The sequence below is a fragment of the Sminthopsis crassicaudata genome, chromosome X (assembly GCF_048593235.1).
Source record: "Sminthopsis crassicaudata isolate SCR6 chromosome X, ASM4859323v1, whole genome shotgun sequence".
In the NCBI taxonomy this organism is placed as follows: Eukaryota; Metazoa; Chordata; class Mammalia; order Dasyuromorphia; family Dasyuridae; genus Sminthopsis; species Sminthopsis crassicaudata.
The window spans coordinates 9614661-9638539 of NC_133623.1; the positions used below are offsets into that span (position 1 = coordinate 9614661).

Here is a 23879-nt window from a genome sequence, read left to right on the forward strand (position 1 = left end):
TATATGGCACAAATATTTTCTTTGGAGGCATCTGTAAAGATTGTTGGTCCTTTAAGAGGAACCTTAGAAACCTTTTCTTCAAAAATCCACCGCCAATTATGTAGTAGCCGGGTTATCTTTAATGGAGATCCATGTGCAAAATTTGGAGCGGTGGCCAATAAAATTTGCCATTCTGGGATGGTCTCACAGCATACATTAATTTGTGCGTTAGTATAGAATGTGTATATTTTTTCAGGACTTACTCCAGATAATCGTGTTACTCTCTTAATAGCCTTTAATAAAATCCTAGCCACAAGCACTGGGTAAGGTGTAAGGCTTTGTTCTGGTTGTGCTGGGAGGTTCACCCACTCAATCACACTGTCTCCTTGGTGAAGGACTGCTGTGGGTGCCTCTTTTGTAGCAAAAACTGATATTTCCAAGGGTTTTTGAGTGACTCTTTCAACCACATTGGATAAAGCCAGTTCAACTTCTCTCAAAGCCTTTTGTGCTTCTTTTGTAAGCTGGCGTGGTGAATTTAAAGCACTGTCTCCCCTTAAAATGTCATATAGAGGTTGTAGTTGATTGGTAGTTAAGCCTAACACTGGACGCATCCATTGGATATCTCCTATTAATTTTTGAAAGTCATTTAAGGTGTTCAACTTCTCTGTTCTTAAAGAAAGCTTTTGTACTGTGAGTGTCTTAGGATATACTTCATATCCTAAATATTGAAAAGGAGCATGTCTTTGAATTTTTTCTGTAGCTATATGCAGTTTGTAGTACTTAAGTGTTTCCATGGTCCTTTGTAGACATGCCTCTAACATTTGTTCCTCAGGTGCACATCCCAAAATATCATCCATATAATGTAACAATATTACTTTTGGAAAGGCTTTTCTTACTGGAGCAAGAGCAGCTGCAACATACATTTGGCACATAGTAGGGCTGTTTTTCATTCCCTGTGGCAAAACTGTCCATTCATATCTTTTATAAGGCTCGGCCAAATTAACACTAGGCACTGAAAAAGCAAATCTTTTCATATCCTCCTTATCTAGAGGAATAGAATAGAAACAATCCTTAATGTCTATAACCCATAGAGGCCATTCTCTTGGCAACTGAGTAGGAGATGGAAGTCCAGGCTGAAGAGTTCCCATAGTTTCCATCTGTTCATTTACTCTTCTTAGATCAGTTAACATCCTCCATTTTCCAGATTTCTTTTTCACCACAAATACTGGGGAATTCCAAGGACTTAGAGAAGGCCGCAAGTGTCCTTGGTCAAGTTGTACTTGCACTATGTCTAATAAGGCCTGAATTTTATCACTTCTTAAGGGCCACTGTTCTACCCACACTGGTGAATCAGTCTTCCACTGAATAGGAACTGGTGAAAGTGCAGGTAGGCCTTCAACAGCAGCCCTGCCTAAAAAGCCGAAGTGCTTATTTGTAATCCTATCTGCTGTAAGATGTCTCTTCCCCACAGATTGATGGGGATTTTTTCAACCACAAAAGGAGTAAAAGCTCCTGTTTCTCCTTCAAATACCCATCTCAAAGGCCTAGCACTAACTTCTGCTGCTATTGATCCTCCCACCCCAGACATATAGGTGTCTGCTTTAATCTTTGGCCAGTGACCGGGCCAATTGGCACTTCTAATAACTGTACGATCTGCACCCGTGTCTACCAATCCTTCAAATGGTATTCCATTTATATAAATAGTAAGCATAGGTCTGTCAGCTGTCACAGCTGCTGTCCAATATATTCCTGGATTTTGTTCATTGGAGTCAAAATCTAGGCGACTATCACTAGGTTACTTATTAGGGGTCCGTAACAATAAGCCTGATGCTACTACTTCTCCTGGTTGATAAATCACACGTTGTCTGCCTGTGTTAGTGACTGGGATATTAGATACACTTTCTCCAGTCTCCCACATCAGTGTATGGATAGACACTGTTTTGTAGGCACTCTCAGAAGGTGAAATGGTCAAGCCTACTGTGCCTGGAGGCAAAGGATCCATAGGCTCAACAGGAACAGATTTCACTTCTCCAGGGAGTATCTCGGTAGTCTCTACTGCACACAACTCTATTTTTCCTAATTTCAATCCCTTTCTTCCATCTGATTGCCTTTTGGCTGATTGATCATGTCTTAAAATTCTCTGGATGTAACTTCGGCTGCCATCATGCCCCACTTGGGGGGCTGAAGCTGGGCCCCACCTGTCATTTCCCTGGGTCAATCTACATTCGGAGGCCCAGTGGAGGCCCTTGTGACATTTTGGACATGGAGTTTTGGGTCTTCTTTCACCCTGTCTTCTCACTGTATCTCCATATCTACACTGAGCTCTTAGATGTCCAATTTTTCCACATTGAAAACATCGCCGAGTTTCTCTAGAAGTCCCTTGCCAGGAGGGACCCTGCCTTTCCACATTCATCATTGTCCGGGTGTAAAAAGCATTTGTTCCCACTGTAGCACAGCGTCTTATGATCTCCTCTAAAGGAGCATCTTTGTCTAATCCCCATATAATTCTTTTGCAAATCTCATTGGCATTTTCCTTAGCCAGATGTCTGGTCATTATTTCTGTAGCTGCATTTTCTCCAATAGTTCTTTTGACAGCAGTTTGCAAACGTCCCACAAAATCTGCAAAAGGTTCATTGGGACCTTGCTCTATTTTAGTGAAAGCCTCTCCACGATCTTTCTGTCCAGGGAGGACACCCCAAGCTTTTATTGCAGCCTTAGCAATTTGCTCATATATTGTCATGGTATAATTAATCTGTTCCGAATTCTCTCCATACTGACCTTCACCAGCTAAGTGCTCAAAAGTGAATTGTGTGTTAACTCCTATTTCCAAATTGCATCTGACTTGAATTTTACATAATTCATGAAATTTCGAAAGCCATAATAAATTTTCTCCAGGTTCCAGGCATATCCTTGCTATGGATTTCCAATCATTCGGGGTTAGGACTTCATAAGACAAACCATCTAGTAACATTTTAACATAAGCTGATGTAGCCCCATAAAGGGTACAACCTTTTTTCAAATCCTTAATTTTATTCAAATCTAAAGGTGCATATCTTCTCCTTTTTTTTTTTACCTACAGAGTCAATATTTTCAATCACAGGATATGCATGTATAAAATCACTTATATCCTGTCCTTCTCTCTTAGCTTTAACCAATGCTTTTTCTAATCTTGTCATAGGCTTAGGCTGCTTCTCAGGAGATTCTGTTTGAATTTCTGTCTCTTCCCCTCCTCCTTCTTCCTCCACCTCTGAAGGGTTAATTGAGGGAGGAGATGGGAGGTGCTCCTGTTGCTGTTGCTCAGAATTGTACTTAACTTCATTGTTATCTGATTCATCCTTTTCACCTAGTTTAGTTGACACCTCCCCATTTTGCTCCTTCATCTCTTCCTTTAGAATAACATTGTTTAAAGCCATTTGGATTAAATTGTAGGTATGAATTGTATCTTTGGAAACTGAGTTTGGCCTGGAATTATAGTGTTCACCTAATTGCTTTCCTACTAATTCCCATTCATCTGGATCCAATTCTTCTTCCAGAGAAAAAGAAGGACATATAACCTTCACAGTTCTTAAAAGTTCAGTAATCTCCTCTAAAATTATAATCAATCCTTGGCTTTTCATAACCTTGATGATGCTCTCTAAACATTTTCCTTGAACAGAAGGTGTTTGCCCCATTTCACTATAAGATATTGCTGGTTTAGCCCTTAACAAGTTCCTTATTTATCTATTAGCACACTCAATTAATCTTTAACAAAGTTTCCTCGTTACTCACGGTTCTGGGTCAGAGAGACTGAGATCTAGATCGGAAGCTTTTCCACTGGAATCAGGACCGTGTCTGTCCCTGTTCGGGCGCCAAATTGCGAAGGTCTGGTCTAGCTCCTCTTGTCAGGATAAGCAAAAGTCCTTGCCCCACGTGTGGACGCCAAATGTAGCGAGCTATCGTCTCCAGAAGCTGCTGGATCTCTCTCTGGGAAGAGATCTGCTGTGTCTTCTACTCAAATCTCTCCGACAGATTCTTCTTCCTGTAATGAACCGTTGTCTCCAGGCAGTTGCTGTTAACTCTTGTCCTTAGAAGTGACTTCCCTTCCTGCAGAGAGCCCCGTCAAGCCTGATGCAATGCAGAGTCTTTCTTCTTGAATCCTGGCTCTGAATCTCCTCCAGCTCTTATCCTTCTCCAGGCCTATCTGCTCTCTGGGCCCAGTGCTATCTCTTTTATCCTCCCAGAGAATGGGCGTGGGATAATGCAAGGGCTTCTGGGAAGAACCACCCCAGCCAATGAGCTTGCCCCCTCTATCAAGTCAACCTGAGTTCTCACCTTGTAATTGTCCAGAAAACCTGAATTCTCACCTTGTCACCCTCCAGACAACCTGAGTTCTCACTTAGTAATCCTAACACACAACCATGTGTATATATGTATGCATGTGTATATATTTATACATATATACACACATATGTGTATACACACATATGTGTGTATGTATATTTTTTAAACAAAAATGTTCTTGTTTGGAAATCTTCCTCTCCCAACACACCATGCAAATAGGCCCTAAAAATAGAGCTCGGGCTCTGAAGGGAGCTATATGCTTGCCTTTAAAAGTACTTGAAATGATGGTAGTACACTCCATTTTCGGACTCTAATTTTTAATACAAACACTTAACACTTTACAAGAAAAAAAATCTGAGTTTCCATGGCAACAGAAACCCCAAAGCATCCTCCCCCTGAAAATCCGAGTCACGAAGATTTGGGGGGTTGATCGCCGCCATGTTTGCGTTCCGTGTTCAGAGCACAGACAGTACAAGTGAACCCCCCAACCAAAGGGTGAATCGTAAAGGTTCCAACTCCCCGAACAAGGAGATGACTTTAAAACAAAACAAAGCAAAACTTATTCCTTGAAAATAAATGGAAATACTCACAGGCAAGCGTGTTCGTGGAATCATTCAAAATGTATTCAAGGATGTCAGCCTTCATAGTCTCTCTGTCATTTCCATGCTAGCCCAAATGCCAAGCGCTTGAATTCTGTCACGCAAAGGAAGGTTCCACTCTTCATAGAGACCTCTCCAAATTTGGAGGCTTTCCTGAAAGAAGGGAACAAAATCAATTTCAATCCAAGTTTCTTGATTGCTTTATTATGTGTCAGGGACTATGTTAAGTGCTGAAAATAAGTCCCGTTAGTTCATCCAAGGAGCTGTCTGGTTGAGGAAATCCTAAACCTCAATCCAATCCCTACTCCCACCCCCACCAATCTTTGTTGTTCAGTTGTTTCAATCATGTCCCGCTCTCCATGAGCCCATGTGTAGTTTTCTTGGTAAAGATACAGGAGCGGTTCGCCATTTCCTTCTCCAGCTCATTTTACAAATGAGGGAACTCAGGCAAACAGGATGAACTGACTTGACCAGGATCACACAGTCAGTAAGTGTCTGAGCTCAGATTTGAACTCAGAAAGATTGCTGACTCCAGGCTCAGTGCACTATGGTGCTACCTAGCTGCCCATCCCTAGCACTTGGGATAGCAACTTCCTGCCCCCCACCATCTTTGAGAATTGCCTAGAACACTGAGAAGTGATTTGGTCAGTCACACAGACAGTCTGGGTTAGAGGAGGGACTTGAAGCCACTTGGTTCTTCCTGCTTTTGAAGTCAGCTCTCTACCTACTGTACCATACTGCCTCTCTAGATATTCAGAATCCAAAGGCAGAAATGGAACAGTGCTTATCTTCCAGGAGCTTACTTACAAACAAATAAGGCTATGGAGTCAGGAGATCTGGGTTCAGGTTCTGGATGCCATATCATCATGCAGCACAATTTTGGGTAAATCATTTAAGCCGAGTCTTTTTCCTCATGTAAAAAATTAGGAATGACAACCACTGTCCTGCTTAGCTCCCGGTGGGATTGGGAGAATCAGATGGTCAAAGGAAGAGAACAGGCTTCCTCCAGCTTCAAACGGTTACACATCCATGGGACCAGAGACTCAACTGAATTAGGGCTGCCAAAGCTCCTCTGCATTGGTCTCCTTTCATAAAGCAACCTAATATGTGAGCAAAACCCCGAAACATACTGGACCAACTCTTCTGTGATGCTCTGGGTTCGTTGAACTTTAAAAACAATTGGATAAAACGGCCCGTTTAAGATGAGGCTTGGAAAAGTTAAAACCCCAAATTCACAAATATAACACTGGGGAGGGGAAACCGAGCAAGACAGGAAAGTCCACCAAAGACACTGATTTCATGTAGTGTGCCTACAGGCTCTCATTGGGGATAGGAAGTAGGGCTCAGAGGAGAACACTCCCAACCCTTGGGCCTACAACCTCCCCTGCCATGTCTAGTGGCAATTCTCCCCACACCACAAGGCACGTCAGCTTTCCCATACACAGTATCAGGGAATTTCAGGTACGAACCCTGGGCAGTTGAGACAAGCCATGGCTTCCCAGTTGGCTCTGCCCTTAGCCAATGTTCTCAACGTCTTTTCCTTATTCTTGTGCCTTCCATTGACCTCATATCTTTATCCCTGGGCTATTCTCTCTTCTCACTTTGTCAGGCTTGGCTTCCATGTTCTAGTTCAAGTCCTCAACCAGAGTAACAAGACCCTCAAAAAACATGGAGGTCAAGGCCCAGCAACGAGACCCTCAAAAGACAAGGAAGGTTAAGGCCCAGCAATAAAACCCTTAAAATCACGGAAGTCAAGACCCAGCAATGAGACTCTCAAAAAACATGAAGGTCAAGACCTAGGGGGCTAGAGCCATTCAGAATGACATTTTCCTGCCCTTAGAAGAGGAGAATGGTGATGACACCACAGGGACCCACTGATAAGGGCTACAGGATGGGAAACCAAGGTAGTTGGCCCAGGCCAGGCAAGAAGCAGGTCCTGCTGAGAGGCCTCCAATCTCCCCTGAGGTCAGGATCCTATTTTCCAAAGGCATACCCCTGACTCCATTAAATGATCTCCCCAGCTTGGCTTCTGAACTTGGCTGTAGTTCTGGCTAAGTCAGCCTGGGGACAGGCACCTTTGTATCCTCCCCAGGTTGCTAGGATATCAAGGACATCAAGACTGTCTGGGCCTGTCCTGAAGCTGGTGGGCCTTTCCTGTCATCTCTGTGCCTTTGATGTATAACTGCTGCCAGAAAAGGTGCCAAGGCCTGTAAGAAACTGCCAATCCTCAGTACCAGCTGGGCTTCATCCCAGCTCAGTTATAATCAGGAGCAGCCTGCTGCTCTGGCTCTTCCATCACCACCTGGGAACATTACTGATAAGCCAGACAAAGGTCCCCCCCAAAAAATCTGTCCCTGAACTCCACCCACTTTGGCTCTAGGACATCATCAGTTGCCCATGGGATGAATGATTTGCCAGTTCAGCCGATATTTTTAGGTTTGGTCGACTAGAAATGTGGGACTAGTCATTCCTCATCCCTGAGCTGTTCCCAGTCCCTATTGACACATTCAGCTCAGATGGGTCCATCCTATCTCCTGGCTGAGCTCTTTAGGATCTGTTACTGACCATGATCCTTTGCTCTACCTCAGTGGTTCATTTTTTTATGGGCTCACCATTCCAATAAAAGGCTCCTAAACCCCTCACCAGGCTCCCTTGCTATCACTAGCTCAATGCCTCCAGCAGCCATGGCTGACCTCGCTCCTTCTCAGGGAGTCACACTTTACTGTGTCTCCAAGCACCCTTCTACCTTGAAATCCTGTGATGTAGGTGGCTGGAAGCCAAGATTCTGCCTTGGACACTCCAGTACTGCCTTTCCCCCAAAGCGCTCAAGACCCCATGTGGCCACTGGAGAGCCTCTGCTAAGAGCTAGTAAGGCACGCTAAAGATATCTCATTTGAACTTCTCAACAGCCCCGAGAAGTCAATCCTCTTATAATTCCCTTTTACACAGGATGAGTAAAGGCGAGTACCTTGCCTGGAATCATGACACAGGCCTTTTGGACTTGGAGGCCAATACTCCGCCCACTACAGCAAGCCCCCTCTTTCCCCCATCCTTACTCCCCCTTTGATCTCCAACCATAGAGGGGGTGGATTTCGGCCACACTCTCCTTCATTCAAAGGAAGCCATCTCTAAGAGTAGAATTTCAGCCCCCTAGGCTGACTTGGGTGGGGGGAGTCTTTTGGATCAGAATTTTCTGAGAATGTCTCCTATCCAGTTGCTTGGGCTTATGGTCAAGGCTGGCTCTATCCACCATGTCCTGTTAAACTCTCATCTGTCCTCCCCCATTAGAAGCTGCTTGGGGAGCCGTCAGCTTTCCAAGTTGCCTTCCGGTGCCCACACGCTTCCGAACACAATTAATAATAGTCTCAGCACTCTCATCTCCCAGCAACACTGGAGATGAGAGCAGGCGATGCCGGAGCTTTCTTTGTGTTGGCTCGGATTTCTATCAGCCAACTAGGCAGCAGTCATTATCTGAGTCCTTTTCATCAGCTGCCACCCGAGGTCAGGGTGCCGGCAATAGAGGGGCTTGGTCGGGCTTGTCAAAAACAAGTGTTTCCTGACAGCGATCTTTATTCGGAATCTGACTAAGACTCATTTCCCCAAAGATGGAGATCAAACACATTCGTCTCAGCCAAGCCAGAGCAAGATAAGGGGAAGGTGATTTTCTTTTTTTTTGCTCCCCCTCCAGGTGCTCAGCAGGTTTCAGACAGAGCGCTGGGGGGCCGAGCTCCCTTGAATTGCTGTCAGGTATTTCATCAAATATTTGTATTTGCATCTCATTTATTTTATCTCATAAAAAAAGGTAAAATCTGGGAAGTGAGATGAAAAGAGCAGATCTCTGAAGGGCAGTATAGTGGTCGAGATGTTCTACGTGGGGTTGAGAGACTGAAATTCAAACCTCAACCTCTCTGAGCCTCAGTTCTTCCTCGAGAAAATGAGAAGAATATTATTGCTGTGAGACCCAAATAAGATGAGTTATGAACAGCACACCTTGTAAGTGAATGTTAAGGTTGCCTCTCATAGATATCTCCAAGTTGAGAAGGGCCACCCATGGCTTGGGTCCCTACAGTCGCCTTCAAATGGATGCTCCCCTGGCATGTGTATAAAATGTAGATGATGAGACACATACATAGACCAGAGCTCCAATCAGCTGGGCTAAATGGAGGTGCTGGATGTCACTTAGAGTTGCAGAACTTTTAGAGAATCAGGAGATCCAGTGAGTCAGGACCTGGGCCTAGCTTGGCAAACCTGTATAAGAACAGGAAGACTCTGGCTCCAAGCAATTGAAAAGGCCTAGAGGATTCCAAACTAGTGGATCTCTTTAGCAATAGGACAGAGAGGCAAGGTGCAATGGGAGTAGGCTCCCAGCAAATGGGAAAGGGCAGCAGAGGATTTGCATCATTTGACTTCAGAGATGTCACCGAGCTTTGGTCACGGGGCTAGCCATGACAAATCAGGAAATTGGCCAAACCAAACCAGGGTGATTTACAAAAAAATCTGAACCTAAGATTTCATTAGAATAAGGAACTCCCCATATAGAAACTTTTCCTCCCAATACAGAATGGGGACTCAGAGATAATTTATACTAAAAGGAGTTTCCTGGTATCTTTTTATTTTTTTATAGAAATGTTGTTCTTTTATTTTTCTATCAACTTTACTTCCCGCTTTCTATCTAGTATATTTCTTCCCTTTCCCTCTCCCAGAGACCAAGCATTTCCTTATAATAAAGAGGAGGAAAAGAGTTTCATTCAAAGTATCGGGAGACTGACATTGTTCACAGCAGCGTTCACCCAGTCTCCTACCTTTGCAGAGAAGGGAAGGGAAGCGGCTTTCCCAGCTCTTCTGTGAGGCCAAATTTAGTCATTCAGATTGTAGTTTTTGTTATTTATTGTTAGGGGGATTGTTCGGTCATAATTTTGTTTTGATTTTTTTGTTAGTGTTTTGATTGATTTATTGTTTTTTGATTTTCAGTGTCATAGCCATTGCATATCACTTTCTTGGTTTTTCTCACTTCACTTTCAATCAAGAGTATAGCTTTCCATGCATATTTATTCTTTTTTATGACATATTATTCAATCATATAAATGTGCCACAACTTATCTAGCCATTCCCCGGCAAATGAGCATCAACTTTGTTCCTGATTCTCCATCACCTGCCAAAAAGTGCTGCTCTCAATATTTTGATGTACACGCAACAGACCTTTCTGTCTTTCATCTCCTTGAGGTAGATGTACAGTTTGGGGATGCCTGGGACAAAGCATGTGGCCATTTTAGATACATAATGGATTACGGTGTTCCATTCTTTCTGATTTCTTCTTGGCTAGCCTGTTTCTTAGATCTACTTTTTTTATTTTTAAACCAGCACAAAAGGATTCTGATGATCACTGCTTTGTAATCTAGTTCAAGGTTTAGGAGTTCTGTTCCCCACTCTTATATTTTTTTATTGTCTCCATTGATATTAAAAATCTTTTGTACCTCCAAAGGAGTGGCTATTATTGTGCCTTGCTCAGTACCATCAGCCCTTGGTGACTGGTATAACACTAACCCTGTAAATGAGTCCCGATACTATTGTTGTTTTAATTCAACTGGCTCAACTCAGTCATAAGCAACGACTATCCCTCCAATTACTTCACTTATTCTTTATGTCTTTAAGGAGCATTTTATAATTGTGTCTATGCAGGGCCTGAGAGTGCTTTAGGAGGCTGACTTCTAGATGCTTTATGAGTTCTACAATTCTTTGAAGTGGGATTTCCCTTGTCTATTTGTCCTGCCTGGTTATGAAATTTCTTAAGGACAGACAGAAAGTATGATGTCCAAAAAAGCAACTCACCAGTAAGAAATGGGGGTGAAGGAGCTAGACAGTATTAAGAGAGCTTACAGGAATAAGAAAGTGAGAAGCCCTCGGTCAGACTTTTTGGGGAGGCAGGTATGTGTTTAGTTCCAGGTGCTGCCATTTAGGTGGAAGGAATAGCGCTAAGTTGGAGAGTGTCCCGAGGGGACAGCCCAGATGAGGAAGGAAGGGCCATTGCAGACTGTTTCTTTTGAATAAAAGGTTTCCTATTTTTTTAGCTGACATACTAAACATAGGTCCTTGTGATCTCACTTCTCAGACGCAAAAGGCCCTCCCCCCTAAAGCCATTACCAGTGCAGTGGGCCTCCGTGATCCATGGGCTTCCAATCCTTCTTCTCCCTCCCACTGTTAATGGACATGATTAGATGTGTCTACAGCCAATCCTAGAGAGAGGGAGTGCCCGATGGATGGAGATGGGCAGGAAGTACTACCCACCCTATCTGTGATGCTTCATTTTCACAGGAGCATCAGTTTCATTTTCCTTGTGTGGGGGCCAGGCTTGCAGGAATTGGGTAGAGCCATTGGTCATTTCTTTCCCAAGTAAGAGAGTCCCTTTGTACTAAGTTGGTATCTTACTTGAGAAAAGAGCTCCCAAATTTGAGAAATACTCGGGATCTGTTGCTCCTAGGTTTAAATAACAAGTGGAGTGACTATTGGAAAGTCTGAGTTTTAAAAACTTTAAAAGTTTTTAAGCAGGAGACCGTACCAATGGGCCAGTGCATCCCTCCAGCCAGACCAGAAAGGTTTGGTGGAGGTGATTGGCTTTGTTCCATTTGCCTGTGGCTATTGCCAAAGTGCTGCTCTCCTAGCAGGTTTGAATTGAGAGAGAAATGAAGCTGAAAGGCTACAAAGGGCAGGGGGAAGCTGGGGTTCTGGTTGGGCTTTCTTTCCCCCAATCCTTCTTCAGGATAGGAAAGAGAGAGAGCAGACTAATCCCTCTCTGGGTGCCCTTAACCAAAAGCTTAGTAGTGTCTAACCTGGTTGTGGGGGAGAGAAGCAGAAGGAGGGACCATTTGAGGTACCAGAATCCTACGTAAACAGAAGCTATTTTTGCCAAAGAGGAGGCCTCTTTGAAAACTCCAACCCTCTGTGATGAGGCAAGCAAGAAGCCAGGCAAGCAGGCCTCTTTGGGAACAACAATCTGAGCCACCAGAAGAAATCCCGTGGGAGTCAGTCAGAAGTTCATGCTGGGAATCAGATCCCTTCAGCGTGCGCTTTAGTCAGGTCTGAAGGTGCTGCCGGGCTTTGCCTAAGAACCTGACATAGTCTACACAGGTCAGAATCTTGGGCCAAACTGAATTTATATATATATATATATATATATATATATATATATATATATATATAAAATAAAACATTTGGTTTTGTAGGGAATTCTTTCTGACAATCAATCTGTCAATCAACAAACATGGTTTATGGAGTGGCTGCCAGAAGCCCTGAGGATATAAAGAGGGGGAAAAGACAATCCCTGTCCTCAAGGTGTTCACTGTCTAATGAGGAAGCCCCCAAGCAAACAACTGTGTGCAAAGAGCTATAAACAGGATAAAAGGGACTTACTTGGCTGAGGGAAGACATTAGAATTCCTATAGAAGGTAGGATTTTTTCAGGGACTTGAAGGAGGCTGGAGAAAGAGACCAGGAGGGGGAGTCCTTCCAGGAAAAGGGAGCAGCCAAGGAAAATACCTGGAGTTGGGATATGGAGGGTCTCATTCAAGAGGCAGTAAAGAAGGCAGCATCACTGGATGGAAGAAAGGATGTGTTGGGGAATAAAGGTATAAAAAGATGACCAAGGAAGAGGGGATTAGGTGGTTATCTCCTGAGGACCTCATCTGCGCCCTTAAGGAAGGAGCCAGGATGAGATGCCCCCAGGCAGGGCTGGGATCTGCATCACTGCAAGGGAAAGCTATAACCAGACCTTGCTGGCTCTTATTTCCTTGAATTTGTTTCCATATTATTGAAAATAGCTTTTTTCAGCTCCACTCCCTCACCGGGTTCTCAGCTGTTTCAAAGTCACTGATTTATGCATATGGATTGCTATTAAGAAAAAAAGACTTGAATGCTGCTGCTGAAAATAAGACGCCATTTAGAGTATCTTTGGGGTCACCAAATGTCACAGAATAATACCAGGATTAATAATGCCGATAATAATTATGTATAGAGCATGGAAGATTTGCAAATTGTTTTATGATGTCATCTGATCTTTAGAAGAACCCTGTGGAATCAGGCCTCGGGCTATCCCCAACTTAGACACAAGGAAACTGAGGCTGGGAGGTTGGAATTTCTCCAAGACCACCCAACTAACATCCATGACAATATTTGAACCCAGTTCTACTATGCCACATCCCTTCTCAACATAGAACAAAGACCCCAGAAGGTTAGAGCAGTAAGGTACCTGGGGCAGCAGCTGATTGATTCTCTCCTTCCAATATGGAATTATCTGGTCAATGTTATATTCATTCACTGCCCTTCACTGCTGCCTCAGTGCCAGAAGTTTCTTCTCAAAATTTATTCCAATCTTTGTTGAAAACCCATTTGGCTTATTCAGGATCCATGCCCATAGGAGTTGAGCCCTCTTTTTTCAGATTAATAGGCTGTAACTTATAACAAGCAATAAAGGCCAAATAAGAGATTCCATTCCAGCAAATTATTGTTGATAAAAATTAAGAAATGACTCATTGAGCAGGAAGGAAGAGACATTGTCCCAAACTGGAAGGAGTCCTTGGAAAGGCTTGCCACTTTTGGTAGCTTCTTCAGACCTTCCAAGGACGTCTCCTCTCCTCCACGAAGAGGACGCTACACAGAAATAATTCTTCCTCTTTTTTGTTCTGAACGAAGAAGCCGGCATGCATCTGAAGTACCAAGATCTTTCTTCTTCCATTGCTGTAAAAGCTCAGCCTGGAGAAATGGCAAGCAACCTGGAAAAGGCTCTATTTTCTAACACTAAGAAAAGAGAAAATTGGAGTACATGTTGATTACTGCATGAGTAAGAGATTTCCTCATCTGTAAAATGAGGGGGTGGGACTGGAAAATCTCCAAGGGCTCCGCGGGCTGTGGCAATCTAAGATGCCCTTGTCTGATATTTTGTGAGAAGGAACTGTGAGACATCTTGCAAACCATTGTGCCCTCCTTCCCTTCTTCTTTAGCTCCCGTCTCCTAGAGGCTGCCAAATATATCTTGGACATTCCTGCCATTGTTTGCCTGACACCACCCTGCAAAGCGGGGGGAGGGTTCTCCCTTGCTCTATTTCAAACGTGCATACCCCCGCGGACTTCCAAGGTCTACTTCAAAGTCTACTAAATCTAACTTTATTCACTCATTCATTCAGATGTATTTTACTAAGAGATTTTGTTTCGATACCATAATCACACCCTATAATCACATGAACCAGAGATATGCCTTCCTCTTATGGTACATTCCTCTGAAATCAATAGGCAAAACTACACGATATAGCATTTTCACATGGTTCAGGATTCATTTATGAGACTCCACCGATATTCCAGACACTGCACTCAGCACCAGAAACACAAAGATCTAAAATAGTCTCTGCACCCAAGGAGCTTATGTGAACCAAGAGAAGCAGAAATCACATGAACCAGAGATGTGCAAGTTAGAAATGACGTTGTTCAAGGTACATGAGAGAGAGCTAGGGAATCATGATGGGCATCTTCTGGGACATTGAGAAATTGGAGAAGCAGGGAGATCCTGATGCTCCTTGGGGACAGCCTGTGCAGAGGCATCGAGAAGTACAGCTTACGGCAGGGTAAATGATGGGGTCGAAGATAAAATCAGTCTGGAGAGAGAGTTTGGAACGAGGATGTGAAGGACTTTGAATGCCAACCAGGGGAGTTTCCATTTGATCCCAGAAGCTAGAAGAGTCATTTATTGAACTGAGAAGTAACCTAATCTGACCTGTGCTTCAGAAATACCAATGTGATATTATGTGGAGGATTTATTCCTGAAAGGGAAGACTGGTGATGGAGAAACAAGGGTAGTGGGTAGCTTTGTGAATGGAAATGGTGAGGATATGAGAAATGATATAGAATCAATTGGACTGGTCAAGAGATTGGATACGGGAAGTGAGGGAAATGAGGAGGGACACTGAGGCATGAGGAAAGTGAGAAGAAAGGATGGTCCTGGGGAGAAAAAACAAGAAGAGCAGCTTTGGACAGGGTGAGTTTGAGATACCTATTGGACAATGGTATATGTGCTATAGTTGGCATTCTTATCCAAAGCATACAGATCACCAAATTGGAAGGCAGAGAGTCCTCCCAAAGCGGGAGGACTAGAACATTAGACAACATCTAATAACAGGAATCATTGTAGAGTCTCCTTAACTGATCATCAATTGGGATAAATCTTCCCATGTTTCTCTGAATTTTTGATGACAGAAATATCTTATTACTCATACTAGAGGTTTTTTAAGCCTTTTCCCAAAGAACAGGATCAGAATTTGTTTCTAGCTTTTACAACTACAAAAAGTGCTTTATGAACAGTCTGGTATATATGAGACCATTCTATTAGTCACATCCAGGGGGGAGAAGCCCCAAGAAGGAATCTGAGTCAAAGGATATAAACAGTTTGGAAGACTTCCTCCAAAAATTCCAAATTATTTTCCAGGATGATTGAACCAATTCACAGTCTTATTAACATATAAAAGATTCATGGCATTTTGAGGTTGTTAGAATACTTTTTTCTTTAGGACTGCCATTTTTCCATTTTTATAATAGCCAATGTAAGAACCAACAAATAATGTTACAATAAGAGAAGAAGAACCAAGGGGTCAGAGTAAAGATAGGGAGCCTCCTGAGCTCTCTCAAATTCCCCTCCAAACAACTTCAATATAATTCTAATTCTCAAAGCTAATTCTGCAATGACAGAACCAACAAAAGGAAGGGGTGAGACGATTTTTCAGCTCAAGACAACTTTAGAAGGTAAGCAGGAAAGGTTTGTCTCACTGTTGTACAAGAGCAACTTTTGGAGTCCTCAGCCCACAGATGGCAAGGAGGTTGGACAACTGGGCAAAAGGAAATTACAGAATTTCTCTCTCTCTCTCTCTCTCTCTCTCTCTCTCTCTCTCTCTCTCTCTCTCTCTCTCTCTCTCTCTCTCTCTCTCTCTTCCCCCTGAGGCTGGGGTTAAGTGACTTGCCCAGGGTCACACAGCTAGGAAGTGTTAAGTGTCTGAGACCAGATTTGAACTCCGGTCCTCCTGAATTTAGGGCTGGTACTCTATCCACTGCACCACATAGCTGCCCCTACAGAATTCTCTTTACTAGTAATGGGTATGGGATTCTGTTGCAATGCTCATCAATTGTCCTGGGTTGGAAATAAAGGCAAAGAGAAGCACCAGCAGGCTAGAGTTCACAGCTGAAGGGGACCAGGGACTATAGTCACAGATCCAGGGTGAAAAAGAGTGCTTGTGGTTGCTCACAGACCAGAGCATAGACCAGGAAAGCAGTGAACATGCATCTCCTTAGATCATACTATTTTGGAAGAACTGTAAACTTGCAGACCCTCAGACCCTCTGACCACAGCAGCATGAAAAACCTAAATTTGGGAGAGCATCATCTTTATCCCAAAAGCAGAGCCCAATGTTGACATAAAATTAAAAGTCAAGAAATAGGCTAGAAAAATGAGCAAACAACCACCAAAAAGAACCTGACCGTAGACTATAACCTTGGAAACAGTAAAGGTCAAAACACAAACTCAGAAAAAACAACAAAGTCAAAACAGCCAAAGTCTAAAAGAAGCATTTGAATTGGTCACAGGCCCCAAAAAGGAATTCCTGGAAGTGCTCAAAAAAAAATTTAAAAACTCAAATAAGAAAGAGGGGGAAATGAGAAAAGAAATGACAGTGAGGCAAAAAAATCATGAAAAAAGAGTCAGCATCTCGAGAAAGGAAGCACAAAAAATACCGAAGACAATACCTTAAAAAATTAGAATAGATCAAATGGAAAAAGATACTGAAGAAAAGAAATAGAACTGGGCAAATGGAAAAGAAAGCATAAAAGCTCACTGAACAAAGTAAAAGTGATTCCTTAAAAATTAGAGTCAGGGAAGTGAAAGCTGATGACTCTATGAGACATCAGGAAACAATAAAACAAAGTAAAAAGAATGAAAAAAATAGAATAAAATGTGAATTTATCTTATTGGAAAAAACAACTGATCTGAAAAATCAATCCAGGAGAAATAATTTGAGGATTATTGGACTGCCTGAAAACCATGATTAAAAAAGATCAGATGTAATCTTTCAAGTAATTATCAAAGAAAACAACCCAAATATTCTAGAGTCAGTGACCAAAATAGAAATTGAAAAAAAAAAAAAAACAACAAACTACTGAGCACCTCTTGAAAGAGGATCCAAATTCAAAACAACCAAGGCATATCATAGCCAAATTCCAGAGCTCCCAGGTCAAGGAGAAAATATTATAAGCAGCCAGAAAGAAACAATTCAAATATCATGGAGCCACAATCAGGATAACACAATAGTTAGCAGCTTCTCTATTAAAAGATTAGTGGGCTTGGAATATATTAGAAAACACAAAGATCTAGAATTACAACCAAGAATCACCTACCCAGCAAAACTAAGTATAAGCTTTTAGAAGGAAATTTACTGAAATGCAGGACTTCCAAACATTCCTCATGAAAAGATCAGAACTGAATAGAAAATGTAATTTTCAAAAATACAAAACTAAGAGAAGCTTAAAAAGAGAAATCATAAATCATAAAAGAAATCGTAAACTGTTTCCATTCCTACATGGAAAGAAGATAGTTATAACACTAATATTACCACTATTAGGGCAATAAGAAGGAAGACTCATAAGCAGGGATGACTATTATGGGATGATATCTAAAATAATAAATTTAAGGGGTGAGAAAGAGGGATCTGCTTGGACAATGGTAAAGGGAAAGGCACAAGGGGGGGGAAATACTTTGCTTAAAAGAGGTGTAAAAAAACTTTTCAAGTATAGAACATATGGGAGGTGAGGAGGGACATTTCAGAAAAGCATGGAAAGACATACATGAACTGATAATGAGTGAAGTGAGCAGAACCAAGAGAACACTGTACACAGCAACAACAAGATTATGTGATGGTCAGTTGTGATGGACTTGGCTCTTCTCAACAATGGGTTATTCAAGTCAATTCCAATAGATATGGGCTGGAGAAAGTCATCTGCATCCAGAGAGAGAGCTATGGAGACTGAATGTGGATCAAAGCAGAGTATTTTCACTTTTTTTGTTACTGTTGTTGTTAGGTTGCTTCTTTTTTCTCTTTCTCATTTTGATCTGCTTTTTTTTTCTTGTGTAGCATGATGACTATGGAAATACATTTGGAAGAACTGCACATGTTTAACCTACATTGGATTGCTTGCTGTCTATGGGAGGGAGTAGGAGAGGAGGGAGAAAAACCTGGAACACATGGTTTTGCAAAGGTGAATGTTAAAAACTATCTTTGCATGCATTTGGAAAAATAAAAAGATATTTTAAAAAGAATTGAATTATACTTTAACATATGTAACATATATTAGTCAACCTGCCATCTGGGGGAGGGGGGGGAAGGAGGGGAAAAATTGGAACAAAAGGCTTGGCAATTGTCAATGCTGTAAAATTACCCATGCATATATCTTGTAAATAAAAAGCTAGAATAAAAAAAAAGAATTGAAGAGTAGGATGCTTTCAGAAAAACACGAAAAGACTTACACTAACTGAGGCAAAGTGAAGTGAGCAGAACCAGGAGAACATTATACATCGTAACAGCAATATTGTACAACTTGTGATCTTCTACACATTGTGATACACAATTTATCAACTGTGACTTAGTTATTCTCAGCAAAACAACTATCCAAGACAGTTTCAAAGATTTATGATAAAAAGCGCTATCCATTTCTAGAGAGAGAACTGATGGAGTCTGAATGCAGACCAAAGCAAACTTGTTTTAACTTTATTCTTTTTGGTCTGTGTTTTCTTTTACAATATGACTAATATAGAAATACATTTTGCATGACTACAAATGTATAACATATATCAAATTGATTGCCTTTTCAATGAGAGTGAGAGAGGGAAAGGTGGGAGGAAGGGAATTTGGAAGTCAAATTTTTATAAAACAAATGTTCAAAAAATACATTTTACATGTAACTAGAAAAACACTTTTTAAATTATGCCATGAGTTCCCCCCCCTGCTCAGTCATAAAGAAGTGAGAGGAAGGGGGAAAATGTGTGTTAATTAGAAAATAAAATGAAATCATGATTTTAAAAGAATCAACAAATGAACACCCACTACATACCCAGGAAGGTGCTATAATGAACACAAAGTATAAAAAAAGCTTAGATGTCTTCCCACAGTTTATTCAACAGTAAATATTTCCATCTTACATTTCTACCATTTGGAAATTTCCATAAGTATTTCTACCACTTGGAAATTTCCATAAGTATTTCTATCTTGTATTTCTACCATTTGGAAATTTCCATAAGTATTTCCATCATCCGGACCAATTTGATGGGTTTCAAAAGATGTCTCAGAGTTAATTAATTTGCATTTCTTTTACTATTTTTGATTTGGAGAGTGTTTTCATATAGTTGTTGATAGTTAGCATTTCTTCTTTTGAAAATCATTCCTATTCGTTGGCTACTTTTCTATTACCAGGTAATCACAGAGTTGGCAGGGAGCTCAGAGGACATCTAATTCAGCTCAGGCATGAAAAAAAGAATCTCTCAAAACATTCCTGATAAATTATTATGCAGACTTTGCTTGAAGACCTTCTAGTGAAAGAAGGAAGAAGAATCATATATGCAACTATCATACCACAAAGGAAAACAACTCTAAAAAATGCATTCATATTTAATGTAATGTCCAATTCTGGTGTCAAGAGGAGAGCATTCTTCCTTTCTCTTTTTAGAGAAGTGGGGGATTACGAGTAGAGAATATTATATATTCTGTCAGTTGTATCCAAGTCATTGATTTTTCTCAACTGCCTTTTCTCTGTGCCATTGTTTGGGATAAGGAGATGTACTGGGAAATAACTATTACTATAAAAGATAAGACATATATCAAACATTCAAAAAAGATTGTCACAGAGTGTTACTGCATGATAAGATACAACCAATGTGAAGAATTCAGAGAAACATGTCAAGACTCAATATGAACTGATAGAGTAAACATGGCTGTGGACTCAGAGTCATGATGTTCTGAAATCAAAATGTACCCCAAGCACTTACTAGCTATGTGACCCTGGACAAGTCTCTCTCTGTGCCTCAATTTCCTCACTTGTAAAATGAAAGACCTTTATGTCCTATGTGGCCCTTTCCACCTAGACATCTATGACTCTATAATCCTCTGATAATAGAAGTGGGAAAGCAACATGCTATAGTAATGTAAATGAAGATGACTCCAGTATATTAACCAAATACATTGACCAGTGCTGGTGCTGGATGATTGATGAGATAAATAATACTTTCTTTCTCCTTGTTAAGAAATCGAGTGGAATCTTCTATGTTTTGTGGCTCTTTTGATTTTCTATCTCTAGCATCTGGCACAGTACTTGGCACACAGTAGGTGTCTAATATATTCTTCCTGACTGTTTGGGTTGCTATTGCTACATAATATTGTTTTGCTTATTTTTTTGAGAGGAAAGTACCATGGAGGGAGAAACTGTCTATGGGGAAGTAAATTTGTGATAGAAGAAAATCAATAATATATTATAAAGAATTTCCTACCATGAGCAAAACACTGAATATGATTACACCATCTTAAAATTTCAAGGGTGTGAATCTGTAAGTTGGGCTCACATTCTTCCTGTGCCTGACTACCGAAACTCTAACATTTAGTATTCTGAAGTTACCTGTAACCCCTTGGTGAGAAGGATGGCTGAAGAACAAAGAGATCCCGTTGCCTCGATTTATTAGGTTTAATACAAATATCGTTTTTGCCTCTTGGGCACAGACATACATACATATAGAAGCTGGGCAAAGATCAAAAATACAAAAAGTCTCTTTCAAAATATACAAATGGAAAGATTTAAAGTGAAACCTCTTCCAACCTTTCTTCATTTTTCGGCTTTGTCTTTTTGTGAGGTGTTATTTATGACAAAGGCTCTGGAAAACATCAAGCCGACTCACCGTGTCGATTAAGGGTTTGAAAAATGGCAATTGTGAGAGCTCATCAATAGCATCTTGTAAAAGAATTCATTTCTTTCCCATCTTGGTGAGACACTGATCTTTGGCAATGGAATTCCACAAATTAATGACTTCCTCATTGGCTTTTCTGATTACTAGTCTCCCGAGGACAAATGGGTTTTCAGACATGGCTGTAAATATCCAATCTAAAGCAACATTCTGTCGACTTTGGGTGGTGAGCCCATCATTAGAAAAAGTTGATAAAGAAATAGAATTTCCTATCTCATTCTTCTCTAGAGGGAGGGCCATGTTGGGGTTTTATTTAAAAACACAAACCGATCGTCTCTAATTTTCTTTGCCTTCTTTGGGAATGTTAATTACTGAGGAGCATCTGTTGATGAGGCTACTTTTCTCTGCCTCCCATGATGTGCTATCATTTCACAGCCCCATCTCCTCCTGATTTTTGCAATACACAAAGAATTTGGCAATAACAAGCTAACCATTCGCTTTTGGGCTGCAGTGAAGGACAGAGCTTGGGAGAAACTTAGGAGAGAAAAATCTCTGTTTAGGAAAGAAGCTCTAATTTTGTTGAACCCCGAGGCCAGAGAAAAGCTCTGTAAAACTCCAGAGTGAACAGTGATTCATGCTCCAAATGGTGCCCTTCAATCACCTCTTGACACTTCTATATGGCATCAGAACACCTCCGGTAACTTTACTCAGGTTTCTGAAAACAACAGCAGAGCCACGGAAATTACTCAGTGGTTTGCTCATAAAGCCAGAGACAAGTCCACTGAATAGAAAGCACCTCCTTAGGCATTAAAGGAGAGAAGAAAAAGTTTAGCTATAATGATGTCTGGTAGGGAGCCAGTACACTCAGTCAGTGGAGAATTCCCTTGACCCATTTAAAAAGTAAACGAATGAAAAATGGTGGCGATTCAGAAGTTAGTGAAGCTTCCAACTGCCCTTTTCCTCCAGTCCAGGCCCGCTTGGGCCCTCTGAATCGGAGAAGGCTATGGTTGGAAGGGCCCTTCAAGATCATCCATGCCGAGCCCTCCATTGCCTTCACCCAAGGAAAGCTATTTCTCCAGCCATGTGGCCACATTGGATGCAAATGAAACAGCTGTAATTTTCAACATCCCCGAGCTAAGGGGTATAAGGTGATGTGAGGAACGCTAGACAGCTCAGCACACATGCACACATACACATGCACACATGTGTGCACACACACTTTTGCCTCTTGTCGTGCCGCTTGAAATTGTATCATTAGAGACATGTTCCCTTGAGATGTGAATTTTTAAAATTTTGTTTTTAGGCTATAACTCTTCAAGATCTATTAAATATGACTGCCCTGTGGCAAGATTATGCCATAAACTTCCAGTACCTGTACCTCAGTCCCCCAAAATATACTTTTCAATATCTCCACGGTCTGTAATCTTGTCAAATTGAGTACTTCTATCTCCTCCGGGGATCGTGATCCATCTATGACTCAGTAGACTTAGTAAATGGTCTCGGAGAGCTGCTGTGGATGAAAAATGTTAATGTTCTGCGGCCAACCCAGCGCTGAGCCTCTGAGTCACCTAGGACGGCACTGGCCTCGTATATACATTGCACATGCGGTAGGTTTCACCAGAGCTTTTGTTCTCTTGATATAATTACCTTTCCTAGTGTCAACATTCTTCCAGAGATGCTAGCCGGCAAACAATTATCTAGTGTCCAGGGGATCAGGATGAGTTTCACTCAGAGAGCGCTGGAACTGGGCATGGTGGAGATGACCCAGCTTAAATACATTATAAATGAGAATCTGGGCAAGAGAATTAACACAAAGGCTTTCATCAGAAAAACTTTTGATTTGAAAAAAACTAGAGTCAATAATACAGCCGGGATTGGGTATAACTGATAGGCCGTTCGCTGTGTTCCACTGGTAATCAGGCAGTATAGACAAATGTAAGGAGGATCCCAATAAGCTAAATATGGACCCGTAGGAGCAGCTAGGTGATGCTGCGGTGGATACAATACTGGGCTTACAGGCGGGAAGACTCATTTTCAAGTTCAAGTCTGGCCTCAGACACTTAATAGCAGTTATGACCCTGTGCAAGTTAATTAACTCCATTTTTTGCCTCAGTTTCCTCATCTGTAAAAATGAGCCGGAGACAGAAATGGCAAACCACTCCAGTATCCTTGCCAACACAACCGCCAAAAATGATCATCAAGAGTAAGCTGCAACTGTAACAACTGAACAACAACAAACAGATTCTATACTGAATGTAGAGAAGGACATGAACAAGAGTAGCACAGGATGGGTTGAAGGGTTGGGTTCTTGAAGGGACTCTCCCCATTGGTGAGACTACACATGCCGTACAGCATTCGAGTTCCATTTATCAGTGTAATATTTTTGAATGCCACATTTGTCTATATATAACATTCCCTTGAAAATAGGCTGTACTCCGAAAATTAGGTCTCTGTTATAAGGGAATCAGAGATATCCATTGAGAAAAATGACATAAAATGACTGCAGAAGAACATTATACCTGTTGAAAAAAACGGCCATTTTTTGAAAGTAAAGAGAGTAGTTTTCACCATGCTGAAACAGAAGGGAGATGAAACAGAGGGACCCAGCCAGGAGAGAGAATACAGAGAGTGAAGAAATTTAGGGCAGTGAACGACTATAGGCTTTTGGAAACCCAGAAGGCTGACCACCCACTAGCACTCTCCCCATTGCTTCTCTGATCTCATGTCCTTGTGAGATAGGATTTTGCCCAATCTCCACATCAAGGGCAACACCTGTATTATTATTTTTTTAAACACGTGTATTATTTTAGTCATAAATGTGCCTACCAAAAAACAAAGCAGGTAGGGGGGCCTCAAAGCTGATCAAATATACAAATATTAAACATGAAATAAATATGACTTTAAAGACATCTGGGTGGTTAGTTTAAAGACTATTCGGTTGATAGCCAAGAGGAAGACATTGGGAGGAAGGACAGAGGCTAGCTATCTAGGGACGGAGCACTTGCAGGAGGAA

General features: G+C 41.6%; 1 long non-coding RNA gene across 1 annotated transcript in view; it reads right to left on the reverse strand.

Annotated features, from left to right (window-relative positions):
• LOC141548206 (uncharacterized) overlaps positions 1 to 23879 on the reverse strand; it is a 246360-nt gene that overhangs the window by 187213 nt on the left and 35268 nt on the right. Inside the window, exon 3 of the long non-coding RNA XR_012483847.1 lies at positions 4890 to 5051. This is a non-coding gene — a long non-coding RNA (uncharacterized LOC141548206). The remainder of the gene's footprint in view (positions 1 to 4889; positions 5052 to 23879) is intronic.